Source organism: Papio anubis, chromosome 6, assembly GCF_008728515.1.
Source record: "Papio anubis isolate 15944 chromosome 6, Panubis1.0, whole genome shotgun sequence".
NCBI classification, from domain to species: domain Eukaryota; kingdom Metazoa; phylum Chordata; class Mammalia; order Primates; family Cercopithecidae; genus Papio; species Papio anubis.
In genome coordinates this window covers 26369675-26383940 of record NC_044981.1, presented here as the reverse complement: position 1 = coordinate 26383940, position 14266 = coordinate 26369675, and the positions used below count along the sequence as shown (strand labels likewise).

The 14266-nt window shown below is 43.4% G+C and overlaps 1 pseudogene; it reads left to right on the top strand.

Annotated features, from left to right (window-relative positions):
• Nucleotides 1-302: 302 nt before the first annotated feature.
• On the top strand, nt 303-388 carry LOC116275540 (annotated as a pseudogene).
• Nucleotides 389-14266: the final 13878 nt, after the last annotated feature.

The following is a 14266-nucleotide window of genomic DNA, read 5'->3' as shown; positions in this document are numbered from 1 at the left end:
GAAAAAAAAGAAAAGAAACCAAAAGAATGAAAAAGACCTAATGTTTGACAGCACAACTATATATAGCCTATAATATGATTAAAATAATATTTTAATTGTACATTTTAAAATAAGAGTATAATTGGATTGTTTTTAACACAAAGGATAAATGCTTGAAAGGATGGATACCCCATTTTCCATGATGTGATTATTACAGATTACGTGCCTGTACCAAAATGTCTCATGTACCCCTTAAATATATCCACTTACTATGTGCTCATAAAATTTAAAATTTAAAAATTAAAAAAAAAAAAAAGACCTACTTGCTTTGGCAGCACATATACTGAAATTGGAATGATATAGAGAAGATTAGCATGGTCCCTGCTTTTAAAATTAATAATACTCCTTTAAAAGATAAAAAGGGGGAAAAAAGGAATTCAGATTTTTCTGGGGTTCTTAGATATTGGAACCCACGTGGCAATATTTCCAGGTATCCTTAAGGGAAAAATTAAATTGGTGACATTAAGAGGCTTGGGGACAAAAGCAGTGACCTATGGTGCTTATCTGCTGAGGGGTGCCTCTGGCCATTTGAGGTGCCAGTGACTTTGGTTCCTGTGGCTGAATGTCTTATAGTCATTGACATTTTGGCTGCTTGGGGCCCAGCACATCACCACTGCCTGAGGGGTGTGCCCGCTCACAGCTAAGAATTCCAGCCATTACGGTGGGGCATATCCATGCCTGCCTGCCACCTAAGCCACCCAAGCCCCAATGGGTTATTCAGCAAAACAGTACTGCATACTAACTGAAGAACAGGACATTATTGTGTTAATTATTGTTACAAATAGAAATGCTACAAACCACCCTGTCATAATGTAACAGCTCAGTTTGGCTAGTCAAAAAGGCTTTCGGATATGGAGACTAACAATGGACTGTCCGTGGGCTAAATGCGAAGGCCACATTGGCAGTAAGCCAAAAAAGTATTCTAGATACAACCAAGCAAAAAAAAATTAATCTTGGAGGCATCCACTAATAAAAAGGGGGTCCAACAGCTGGTAGGCCTCTTTGGGTACTGGGGCATTGGAGACAGCATGTACCCCATCTGAGTGTTCTTTTGCTCCCCTAAGTCAGGGTGACCAACAAAGCCACCAACTTTGAATGGGGCCCTTTGTAGCAGTGGGCCTTGGAAGCAGTTAAATAAGCCATGGTCCAGGGACTGCCATTAAAACCTTTAGAACCTGCTAGCCTGATGGCATTCGAGTAGTCCCCACTTATCCTCGGGCAACACATTCCAAGACCCCCAGTGGATGCCTGAAACTATAGATAGTGTCAAACACTATATATACTATGTTTATCATAGACATACCTATGGCAAAGTTTAATTTATAAATTAAGTACAGTAAAAGATTAACAACACTAGCTTAAAGTAGAACAATTATAACAATACACTGTAATAAAAGTTATGTGCATGTGGTCTCTCTCTCAAAATATCATCTTGTGTTGTACTCTCCCTTCTTCTTGCGATGAGGTGATAAAATGTCTAAGTGATGAGATGAAGTGAGGTGAGCGAAATAGGCACTGTAACGGAATGTTAGGCTACTGTTGACCTCATGATACATCAGAAGGAGGATCATCTGCCTGGGTGATCCTGGATCACTGAGCCATGATAACATCTGTGGTTGTATGTCAGGGGCAGATGATGTCAATGACTAATGGGCAGGTAGCATACACAGCTTGGATACGCAGGAGAAAGGGATGATTCATATCCTGGAGAGGGTGGTATTTCATCATCCTACCCAGAGTCACTTGCAATTTAAAACTTATGAATTGTTTATTTCTGAAGTTTTTCATTTAAAATTTTTAGACCAAGTTTGGCCAGGAGCAAGTCAAACTGCAGAAAACAGAACTGTGGAGAAGGTAGAACTACTCTACAGGAGTTACAACCCCCATTCCTGCTGACTGGAGTGTGTGGCAACAGAAAACTACCTCTGGGATACACCAGTCTCTCAGATTTTGGACCCCGAAGCTACATGAGGCAGCCACCAAATACATTGAATGTACAGAAGATGGTGAATAAGCCCTTCCCTGGGTGGGGATTTTAGTACGGTAATGAGTGTTCACCAAAGTTCATATCGTCAACTAAGGCATCTCTGGTTCCAACCCATTTTTGTTTTGCCAGGACTGATCTTCTTCCTGGAACTTTTCTGAAACAAGGCAAGAACTGAAAGTGCACAAGTTACAAGTGGGTACTTTTTCAGTCTGTACCTGAAAGTCTGGGATACAGTCCCTCCATTAAACTCTCTTCAATTGCCTTCCTGGACTGTGCCCTATTTCCTGCCAGGATGATGATTTGGTGCTTTACTTCACTGAATTTTTTGTTTTCAAATGTCATCTTGTCAGTGAAGCCTTCTTTTATTCTTCTAGACAAAGGAAAAAAAAAATTCTCTCCTTCCTCTGAACATTTAAAACACATTATAAGGCCAAGCACAGTGGATCACTTGAGTCCAGTAGTTCGAGATCAGCTGGCCAACATGGTGAAACCCCATCTCTACTAAAAATACACAAAAATTAGCCAGGCATGGTGGCTCATTGTTGTAACCCCAACTACTCAGGAGACTGAGGCAGGAGAATCACATGAACTCAGGAGGTAGAGTTTTCAGTGAGCTGAGACCACACCATTGCACTGCAGCCTGGGCAACAAGAACCAAACTCCGTCTCAGAATAAATAAATAAAGGTTATTACCATTAAAAAATAAGTTTAAAAAGTAATTAAATATTATTACCATTAAAAAATGATAATGGCTACTCCTTGCCACTGATCAGAGGGAGGACTCTATCAGCTAGGTCTGAGGTTCCCCATTTTGTGGGTCAGAACAGCTTAAACATCTTGCTGACTGTGAAGGTGGGGAAGGACATGAAGAGAAACAGATATTGCTCTCCGCACCCCAGAGAAAATGTTAAAAATCATTATTTACCCTAGGGCGTGGTTTAGGATAGAGGAGACTCCCTTATACCCGAAAATATATTTCTAACCTGCTTGCTATTGCCTGAAGTCTATTTAATGAGGGAGATAGCCTTTTATTCCACAATTAGAAATGAAAGACCTCAGATGCAATGTAAAATGAGTTAGAGCAAATGAATTTTTAAGTAAAAGGTAAACAATAATGATAATTTCTTCCTCTCTCCTTCTCTCTCTTTCTCTCTCTCCTTATGCAACCAACGGTTTGGTCATCTACACTTTATCTTTCAGGCATGATCTTCATTACTTCAAGTATGCAAATGTGAAACAGATAAGGGCCTTGCCTTGCAGAGTTTATCTGATAAGGGATAGTGTTAAAAAGTCAGCAAGTCCTGGGTATGTGAAACTGAGTACCAAGAGGAGACTGGATATCGTGAAATCAAACTTCTCGAATTCCACAAATTGGCCTCAGGTACAGTCTATTTTTGAAACAAACAGAAATGGAGTTTAAAGACGTTCCACATTTGATGGATGCATGAGCTTTTAGAAGTGCTCTAACTTTCCCTGTTAGTTGAAAATTACCATCCTGGGAGCTGAGACTGACATTTTTGCAGAACAATCCTCTTTCTCCCTCAGCTCCCAACATTTTTTTTTGAAATAGCGTCTTCTTCTGTTGCCCAGGCTGCAATGTTGTGGCTCCATGACAGCTCACTGCAGCCTTGACCTCCTGTGCTCAAGCGATCCTCCTGCCTCAGCTTCCTGAGTAAGCTGGGACTACAGGCATGCGCCACCACCCCGGTCTTTTTTTTTTTTTTTTTCCTTTCTTTTTTTTCTGTAGAGACAGGGGCCCACTATGCTGCCCAGGCTGGTCTCAAATACCTGGGCTCAAGTGATCCTCCCACCTGGGCCTCCCAAAGTGTTAGGATTACAGAGGTGAGCCACTGCACCCAGCCTGAACACCGTTGTTTTTGAACAGTGCCTGACACATAGTAGGCATTTGGTAAATACTTGTGGAATGGATTCGTGAATGATGTACTTTTATTCCTAAATGAATTCTGAATACTTTGTGACCTGTCTTAATTTTTTTTTTTTTTTTTTTGAGACCGAGTCTCACTCTGTCAACCAGGCTGGAGTGCAGTGGCCTGATCTCTGCTCACTGCAAGCTCCGCCTCCTGAGTTCACGTATTCTCCTGCCTCAGCCTCCCGAGTAGCTGGGATTACAGGCGCCCACCACCACGCCCGGCTAATTTTTTGTATTTTCGGTAGAGACGGAGTTCACTGTGTTCACCGTGGTCTCGATCTCCTGACCTCATGATCCGCCCGCCTCGACCTCCCAAAGTGCTGGGATTACAGGCGTGAGCCACCATGCCCGGCCTGTGACCTGTCTTTTTATGGTTCAACAATGTACTAGGAGCGTTTTCATTTCATTTTAAAATTCTATTTTCAAACTTTATATTTTGGAAATTTTCAAGAAACACAGAAGTAGAGAATATAGTATAAGGCCAAGCGCAGTGGCTCATGCTTGTAATCTTAGCACTTTGGGAGGCTGAGGTGGATGGATCACCTGAGGTCAGGAGTTCCAGACCAGCCTGGCTAACATGGTGAAACCCCATCTCTACCAAAAATACAAAAATTAGCTAGGCGTGATGGTGCATGCCTGCAATCTCACTACTTGGGAGGCAGAGGTTGCAGTGAGCCCAGATGGCATCACTACACTCCAGCCTGGGCAGCAGAGCTAGACCCTATCTTAAAAAAAAAAAAAAAAAAAAAAGCCAGACCAGGTGCAGTATCTCATGCCTGTAATCCCAGCACTTTGGGAGGCCGAGGCAGGCGGATCACCTGAGGTCAGGAGTTCAAGACCAGCCTGGCCAACATGGTGAAACCCTGTCTCTACTAGAAATACAAAAAAATTAGCTGCGCTTGGTGTTGGGCGCCTGTAATCCCAGCTACTCAAGAGGCTGAGGCAGGGAGAATTGCTTGAACCGGGAAGTGGAGTTTGCAGTGAGCCGAGATTGTGCCACTACACTCCAGCTTGGGCAACAGAGCCAGACTCCATCTCAAAAAAAAAAAAAAAGCCAGGCTCAGTGGCACAGTGGCTCACACCTGTAATCCCAACACTTTGGGAGGCGGAGGTAGGCTGATCACCTGAGCTCAGGAGTTCGAGACCAGCCCGGCCAACATGGTGATACCCTGTCTCTATTAAAAATACAAAAATTAGCCTGGCGTGGTGGCGTGCACCTGTAATCTTAGTTACTTGGGAGGCTGAGGCAGGAAAACTGCTTGAGCCTGAGAGGCAGAGGTTGTAATGAGCCAAGATTGTGCCACTGCACTCCAGCCTGGGTGACAAAGTGAGACTCCATCTCAAAATAAATAAATAAATAAATAAATAACAAATTAAAAAAATAAATAAATAACAAATTAAAAAAATAAAAGAATACAGTATAAGGAAGCCCTTATACAAAAAGAAAAATAAATAAGCAAAACAAACAAACAAACAAAAAACAAAAGAAGCCCTCGTGTGCCCATTCACAATTTCAGCAACTTTTAACATTTTGCCAGATGGAAAGTGTTCTGTCTCTTTAACCTCCCTTTTCTTCCCACATGCCATACATTTTCACCCCTAAGTATTTTCTGTGCATTTGTGTGTGTGTGTGTGTGTGTGTGTGTGTTGTATGTTTTTGTGACAGGATGTTGCTCTGTCACCCAGGCTGTAGTACAGTTGCACAATCATAGCTTACTGGAGCCCCAAACTCTTGGGCTCAAGCAATCTTCCTGTCTCGGCCTCCGAAGTAGTTGGGACTACAGGCACACCACCAACCCGGCTAATTTTTATTTTTATTTTGTAGAGACCGGGTCTTGCCCAGGCTTGTCTTGAACTCCTGGCCTCAAGAGGCCTCTGCCTCGGCCTCCAGAAGCATTGAGATGAAAGGTGTGAGCCATTCTGCCCAGCCTCACACATAAGCATTTTAGAATGAATCTCTAGTAAACTTTTTTTCATAACCACAGTGCTTTTATCATGTTTAGTAAAATTAATACTGCATTTTCTTCAAATCATCTAAACCCAGTCTTATACAAATTTCCCCAGTTGTCTCAAAAATGTATTTTTATAATTGGTTTGTTCAAATGAGGGCCTTAATACAGCCAGATCATTGCAATTTAAGGCAGGTAACAGACAGTGGTGTAGGGGATGAGAATGAAACTAATTTTTATCAACTGCTCAGTACTGGCTTTTTTACAGTCACTATACTTGTGTTTTATATATGCATGATCTCATTTAATCCTCAGAAGGTCACTGTTAAACAGTTAGTGCTGAGCTTACATTACCCAAGCGACAGGTTCCATCGCTTGGCAGGTGTCAGTCCAATGACTCCAACCAGGGAGGATTTAACAAATGTATTTGATTACTTGCAACAAGTAAAGAGAACATTGGAGTAGTTCCCAAAGCAGTGCCTCCTGGAACAAAGGTGAAAGTGGGGCCTTTATTGTGCTGTTCAGCTGAGTCATTGTATATAAAAGTGGGATAAAGTCAGGGCAGGTGCAGCCCTTGATCATGTTTCTTCATACATCACATATATAGAAAATGACGACTAGGCTTCCGTCTTGGTTTTAGTATGGTAATGTGGAAAATTAAAAAAAAAAAAAAGTTCATCTCCAACTCAGGCATCTCTGGACCCAATTGGTTTTTGTTTTGCAGGGGCTGGGGTTGTTCCTGGAAACTTTTTGAAACAACAAAAACTCAGGGTGCAACAGTTACAAATGGGTACTTTTTCTGCAGTGACCTGGGGATCCTGGGTTACACTTATCCCACAGATGAGGCTCAGAGAAATTAAATATCCAGCCTAGTCACTTAGAGATGAACAGATTGCTGATATTTAAAGCCAGATCTGTCTCATGCTGAAGTTTCTGTTCATAACTGCTGTGTTGTGCAGGATAATAGAGAAAATAGTGAACTATTTCTCAGACTACAGATATTATAAAGTAAATACTTCATGAAGAAAAACATTTTGACTTTATGAAAGTAATGTTGGAAGGAGTTATGCCACTTGCTATTTGTGAGTGTGGGGACCAAGGCTTTTCTTTTGGCCCTCTGAAGTTTCACTGAAAAAGCAACTCACAAAAGGCAAATTAGTTGCAGAAAAGGCATACAAATTTACTTAATGTGTATATGCAGGAGGCTTCAGAATGAAAACTCAACCCCTCAATGAGTATAGAAGCTTGTATATCATCTTGAGGTTACAGAAAGAATGGGGGCTAGGATCCTGGCAAAACAGGTTATGGAAGCAGGATGAAGAGGAATTCTGTTGAGGGGCAATAAATAATTTCTAGGGAGAATCCAATGTGTTTGAAGAACATACAGTGGTGTGGGACAAAGTCTGTTGGGCCTGCAGAGTGGACAATGGTTTTTGACAAAAATCTGTTCAGGTTTCTGGACAGACTTTAGTCTTCCTTTCTACTATACTGTTACTGGGGGTCCCAGTTACCCCTAAAGGGGCTCTTTTCTGTGTGGTGTCCAGAAACCAATACACAAAACCAAGTGTCAAGCAGTGCAGGCTTTGTCTAATGACCATGGAGTTGGAGAAGTGGGAGTATAGCTTACAAATAACTTTCCAACCCCTGAGAACTGGGAAGTCACAGATGCACGGTATCTTACTTAGTAAAGGGGCTGGGCATTAAGAGCAAGGGAAGGAATATTCCTGCTTTTTCTTGGGAAGGGATGAAGATTTTCTTGGAATCAAGGAGCCTCTTCTTTTTTGTCCTTTTTTGGTCTCTTCCAGTCATTGTCATGGTGATTGTCAATCGTCATGGTGCACATGCAAATGTCATTTAGCACGGAAATTGGATTAGAATGAAGCTAGGGGTTCTTCAGGGGATGAATAAGCTGCCTAAGAAGAAATCCATGATCACAGACATCCTGTTTCCTAAAAATAAGCAGAGTTAAGCTGAACAGGAATTTAGGTATATCACATACACCTTGCATTGGGCAACAAAAGCAGAATAGGGGTCCAGCTAAGTCTTGCAGGCATTGCAAGTGCAACAAATTCCCTTTTTAAATGTTCATGCCTCATTCTTGAGGGGTGCTGAAGGGCAAAGTCTATTTTCTGTAGCTTCTTTATGCTAAGTTTGGGCGTAGGTAAGTATCCTGTTAAAGGACTGAAACTCTTCCCTGTCATTTTCAGATAGGTTTGATTCTCTCCTGGCTATAGGCTTAGCTGTTTGTACCCCTGAGTAGCCCAACATTAGAAGGTTTACGGCTTTTAGGCTTTTTGCAACAAACTTGGTGACAGAGTTCAGAAGTCAGGGACCCAAAATTAAAATGGTTACTGCTGTGACAATTACTGAGACAATGGAGCTTCGTCATGGTCCCAGCCACCCTAATTAATCATTAGCTATCCTGCCTAGGATGGGTGAAGAGGGGTCTCCCTTTGTCTTGTCCAGTATGGCTATATTTTAATAACAGATTTCTAAATTTTCTTCAACTTGGCCAGAGGTATTTATATAGAAGCAATATTCCTCTCTTCACATGGTACATGTGTCCCTGCCTCTGCTGTGAGTACATCTAGAGTCATTTGTTTTTGTAGCATTGAAGTAGGGAGTTCAAGTCTGTCTGTTGAGCATCCAGAGTATTGACTCTAGCTTTCTGTGGTTGTTGAATATGGATTGAGATGTTTTTAATGGACTTCTCTAGGTCACCTATCCCTAGACACCAGAAAATGCTTTGGTATAGGGAGTGCCCTATACCACTTCTACTAATAATTAGATTAGAGGTAGCTAAGGGCCCAAAGTGGAGTTGGTCTGGATCATATAGGTTCCTTTCTCCACAGCCCTGGATCCTGTGATATTTAAAGCAGTGGAAAGGAATACCCTAAGGTTAAATACTTTCCCTGAGGACCCTAGATGAGATGTATTGATGCAAACTCCCTTCTAACACTGAGAGATAGTAATAAAGAGGTTTATGCCACATAACCAAAGGTTTCCAGTTCCTTTTAAAGACATTGCAGATCAGATGTGGTGGCTCATGCTTGTAACCCCAGCACTTTGGGAGGCCGAGGCAGGAGGATCACTTGAGCTCAGCAGTTCAAGACCAGCCTGGGCAACATAGTAAGACTCCATCTATATTTTATGAAAGAAAAAGAGAGAGAGGAGAAAAAGAGACAGAAGAGAAAAAGGAAGAGAAAGAATGAAGAAGGAAGGAAGGAAGGAAGGAAGGAAGGAAGGAAGGAAGGAAGGAAAAAGAGAAAGAACAGCTGTTGCAGTGGTAAGCCCTTGTAACCAGGCATGGAAGTGGGAGGCATGTAACCCTACGGACTCCAGTTCTTTTTCAGGGTCCCATGCATCCTGGGGTCAAAATTTGAGGACATGCCATGAAAAATAATCATTAATAATTGTATTTGTGCTCCCGCTTTTGGTGGCACCTGCAGTGAACAATCACCACCTGGGCTTGTTCTCCTACGGGCTGGTTCTGTTATTTAAAGTCCAATAGCTTTAAAAATGACAGCACCATTCTGACCTGTTTGTTATCAGATGTTAACATGCCCCTTTCCTTCCAAATAGCTCCATGTGTGTAGCATAGAGTAGGCATACTTGGAATTTGTGCATACACTGATAATTTTTCCTTCCCCCATCTCCAGCAGCCAGGTTAGTGCAGTGAGTTCTGCTTTTTGAGAACTTGAGAGCATCCCGTCGGGAGGACATGGGCCTCTATAACTTTGGTGATACAGAATATAGCATAACCTGTCCTCCTCTGTCCCCTTTGCATACAGTTGCTCTCTTCAGTCAACCATTCGGCTTCTGCATTTTCAATGGGCTGGTCTACTAGACTATACTTCTTCCATCACTTCTAGACAGTTGTAGAATAAATGCCCATCCTTAGATGGAAATAGGGTGGTAGGGTTCTAATTATGACACACCTTTAAAATGTTGGGGGGTTATCAATAAGCATTATTTATACCTGGAGGGTCCTGTCCCGGGGATAGCCATTCTGCCTCCCCCTTCTTTTTTTTTAATGAGAGTTTGGGTATGGTGAGGAGTCCAGATAGTTAAGGGCTGCCCAAAGGTTAGCTTCTCTGTCTCCTTCAGGAGGAGGGCTGTAGCTGCCACTGACCAGAGGCAAGATGGTTTGCTTTTAGCAAGCAGGTCCAATTGCTTAGAAAAGTAGATCACCACCTGAGGCAGAGGGGCTAGCACCTAATACCCCTAGGGATATTCCTTCTCCTCTCATGGACATAAGGATGGAAGGGTTTGCTTACAGCTGGTAGGGCTGATGCTGGGGCCGTCATAAGCTGGGTCTTAACCTCTTGGACTGCTTGGTTGCATTCTACCATCCATTTAAAAGGGCCCATGTCCTTTCCTTTTGATTGTTTATACGAGCGGAGGGCAATGAGGCCAAAATCAGGAATGCAGAGGTGGCAGAACCAGGCCATTCCCAGGAACCTTCAGCGTTGCTTCTGGGTCCTTGGTGCTTATAGTTGGCATATTACCTCCCATCTGTCTTGGGACAAACGTTGTTCTCCTTCTAGGAGGGACCCCAAATAGGTAACCTGCTGCTAAGAAATCTGTGTTTTTCCCTGGGAGACCTTATAATTTCCCTTTCTGCTAAGAAGTTGAAGACTAGCATGGTATTCTGATCTGAAATTTGTCTGGAGGGGCTGGAAATAAGAATGTAGTCCACGTCCTGGAGGAGGGTTCCCTGTTCCAAGGTCAGGTCCTCCAGAACTCTGTCTAAGGCCTCTCCAAATATTGTGGGTGACTTCTTGAGCCCTCGGGCTGTATTACAGTTCATCTTAGCTGCTGTTTTTTGCCTGTCTGGGAATCCTGCCACTCAAAAGCAAAGAGGAGCTGAGAGTCTGGTCTGCAGGATACAGAAAAAGGCATCTTTTAGACATAGGACTGAGTACCATGTCTAACTAGGGGCAGCATGGATAGTAGGGTGTAAGGTTTAGGAACCACTGGGTATATGTCTTCTGTGACCTTATTAATTGCCCTAAGATTTTGTACTAGTCAGTATTTTCAATTTGGCTTCTTAACAAGAAGGAGGGGAGTATTGTAAGGGGATTGACAAAGCTTGAGTAGGCCTTGCTTAAATAAATTGTCTATGACAGGCTTAATTCCTAAAGTTCCTCCTGGTTCAAGGGGTATTGCCTCTCATTCGGGTAGGGACATCCTGGTTTCAGCTTGATAATCACAGGGGTCTAGTCCTGGCCCTTCCAACTTCCTGGGTTGTCCATACTTGAGGATCCATCTCAGATAAGTCAGGTCCTCTGACTGACCTGCCCTTCTCAGGAGGTAGGAAGGCCAGGGCCTACAGATGGCCCCTATTTTCAAGAATTTCAATTTTCAATTCCTTTCCTTTTAAGTATATGGTTACCCTCAGCTTGTACAACAGGTCTTGCCCTAATAGGACACTCAGGCAAACAGGAAAGCATGTAACATCACTGACCCATCTAAATCACATTCTAATGGTTCCATGAAGAATTTGTTCTGTGATTTCCCTTCTACTCCCATAATAGTGCATTTATTTTTGCATAAACTTCCTTGCTGGGTATTCAAGACTAAGTGGACAGCCCCTGTTTCAACTAAGATTTTCTCCCCTCTTACTGTTAAGGTCAGCTGGGGCTCCTCCAGGGAGACTTGCAGGGCTGTGTGAGGAGCCTCCTGGCTCCTTTCAGCAGCCTTGCTTGGCTACTTGCACCATCTGCCTGGGCAGGGCATGGTCTTGCCACTCTAGCAACTTCCACTAATTTCACTGGAGACATTCCCCTTTCCAGTGACCCTCTTCCTTTGCATATGGCACACTGCTTAGAGCCTAGCCTCCGAGATCTCCCTAGTCGGGGTTTCCAGTGACTTTAGGGGAGTTGCAGGGCCTTTTCTTGGTGGGTTCCATCTGGGTTTCCTACTGATTCAGGAGGGTGAGAGCCAAAATACTGGCTGTCTTCTTGGCCCTCTTGTCCTCTTTGGTATCAGCCTCTGCATCTCTGTTGTTGAACACCCAGAAGGCAAGTTCCACCAGCGTGTGGGAGAGAGTTGTTGGCTCTGTCTAGTTATACTTTTTGTAACTTTTTTCTAATATCAGGGGCACGCTGAGATATGAAATGGGATTATTAAGACAGCCACCCCTTCTGCCCCCCTTGAATGAATTGGGGTCAGTGCTGGCATAGATAGGAAGACATTCCCTCAAATCTCACTATGAAGATAGATTGTCTCTCCTGGGGTCCTTTATTACTCTCCTTTAGCTAACTTCAGTTGGTAGATTTCTTTCCTGTGGTCTCTATTTTTTTAATCCTAACACTGTACAAGGACTGAGTCGTGCCCTTCCTGTCCCAGTCTCAGGGTCCCAAAGGCAGCCAAGGTCTGGTGTAGCCTCATTCCTTGGTCTTTTAAAAGAGTGGCTTGCCTTGTCCCTGTGGGCTCCATCCACTTCCTCGCTAGCCTTTTTGAGAACAGAGCTTTGGTTTTTCTGTTTTTTTGTTTTTGTTTTTGTTTTTTTCCTGCTGAGAGGTGAGAACAATGTTCAAAAGGGATTGGATACCTGCCTAGTTGGGGTCATGGGTCTGAAAATACCCTAAATGAGGTTTTGAAGACCCTCAGGATCTCTTTCTAGTCATTTAGAATGAGGCTTCCAGTTATAAAGATCTGAAATTGTGAAGGGAACATGTACAGTAACCATCCCTCCTTCCCTATTGGAGACCTGCAGGAGGGGAGAGGTAAGATGACTCACCCTGGGTACTGTCCCGGCTGACTCCCTGAGAGGAGTCCAAGGATGATGAAAGAGGGTGTGTTGCCTGCAGGTAGGGGCTATTATTCCCATTTGATAGATGAAGAGGCAGCTTAAAACCCTCCCTAACCACTTCCCTCTCCCCTGCCCCTTTTTATCCTTCTTCCATGCCTATGCTTAATTTTTCTCCATAACATTTAAGTCATCATCTGACATTATATTTGTTACTTATTTTCTCTCTGTACCATTAGCGTGCCAACTCCTTGAGAATGCACTTCTGTTGAGTTTTGCATACTGCTCTGTCCCTTTGCCTCTGTGGTTGAGCTCTGACATGCTTAGACAGCATGCTTTTTGGTGACACACTATTCAGAGACATGAGAATTAACATAGAAATGCATTTAAAGAGACTGTGAAATGTAGCTCACACTTGTAATCCCGGCAGTTTGTGAGTCTGAGATGGGAGGATCGCTTAAGCCCAGAAGTTTAAGATCAGCATGGGAAGACCCTGTCTACGAAAAATTAAAAAAAAAAAAAAAAAAAAAAAAAAATTTAGCTGAGCATGGTGGCTCATGCCTATACTCCCAGCTACTATGGAGGCTGAGGTGGGAGGATCACTTGAGCCCTGCAGTTTGGAACTTCAGTGAGCTGTGATTGTGTCACTGCATTCCAGCCTGGGCAACAGAGGCTTGGTTTTTGAGACCCTGTGTCAAAAAATAAGGCCGGGCTTGGTGGCTCATGCCTATAATTCCAGTACTTTGGGGAACCGAAGTGGCTGGATCATTTGAGGCCAGGAGTTCAAGACCAACCTGGCCAACATGGTGAAACCCTGTCTTTACTAAAAATATAAAAAATTAGCCAGCTTTGGTGGCGCATGCTTGTAATCCCAGCTACTTAGGAGGCTGAGGCACGACAACCGCTTGAACTGGGGAGGTGGAGGTTTCAGTGAGCCAAGATAGCGCCATTGCACTTCAGCCTGGGCAACAAGAGTGAAACTCTGTCTCAAAACTAAACTAAAATGTAGTAAATGTTCATTAGTCTGTACACTTGCTCCAATATTTCTCTTTATTTTGTCATATATAAAGTATGTTTTGTTAAAAATAACATTTCAGATTGAAAATAATACGTGGACAGCAATTACTGCTTACTGCTTAACTGGGCTGTTACTGTGAGGGAAACATGAGCCAGTATCTGTGACACACTGTAAAATGTAAAGTACCCTACAACTGTCGCTAACTGCTGTCCAGAGAACTGTTTTTCCCCTTCAGTAATTTGCTTTCCCTTCTCCCCTGCTCCTTTCACTTCTCATTCCTCCTTCTCTCCCTCCTACTCCATCCTTCTCCTCCATCCCCCTCCTCCCTCTCTCCTCTCCCTCCTCCTACTCCTCACCTTTTCTCTGCTCTCTCCTCTTTCCCCCCACAAGTCCTCCTCGTCTCCTCCTCGTTCCCTCACTCTAGCATCTCCTCTCCTCCCTCCCTCTCTCTGTTCCTCTCCATCCCTCCTTGCCCGTCCCGTCTCCTCCCTCCTCAGCTTTTTCCCTCCTCCCGCCTCTTCGATCTCATTTCTCGGTAGTCTCTCTCTCTCTCTCTCTCTCTCTCTCTCTCTCTCTCTCTCTCTCTCTC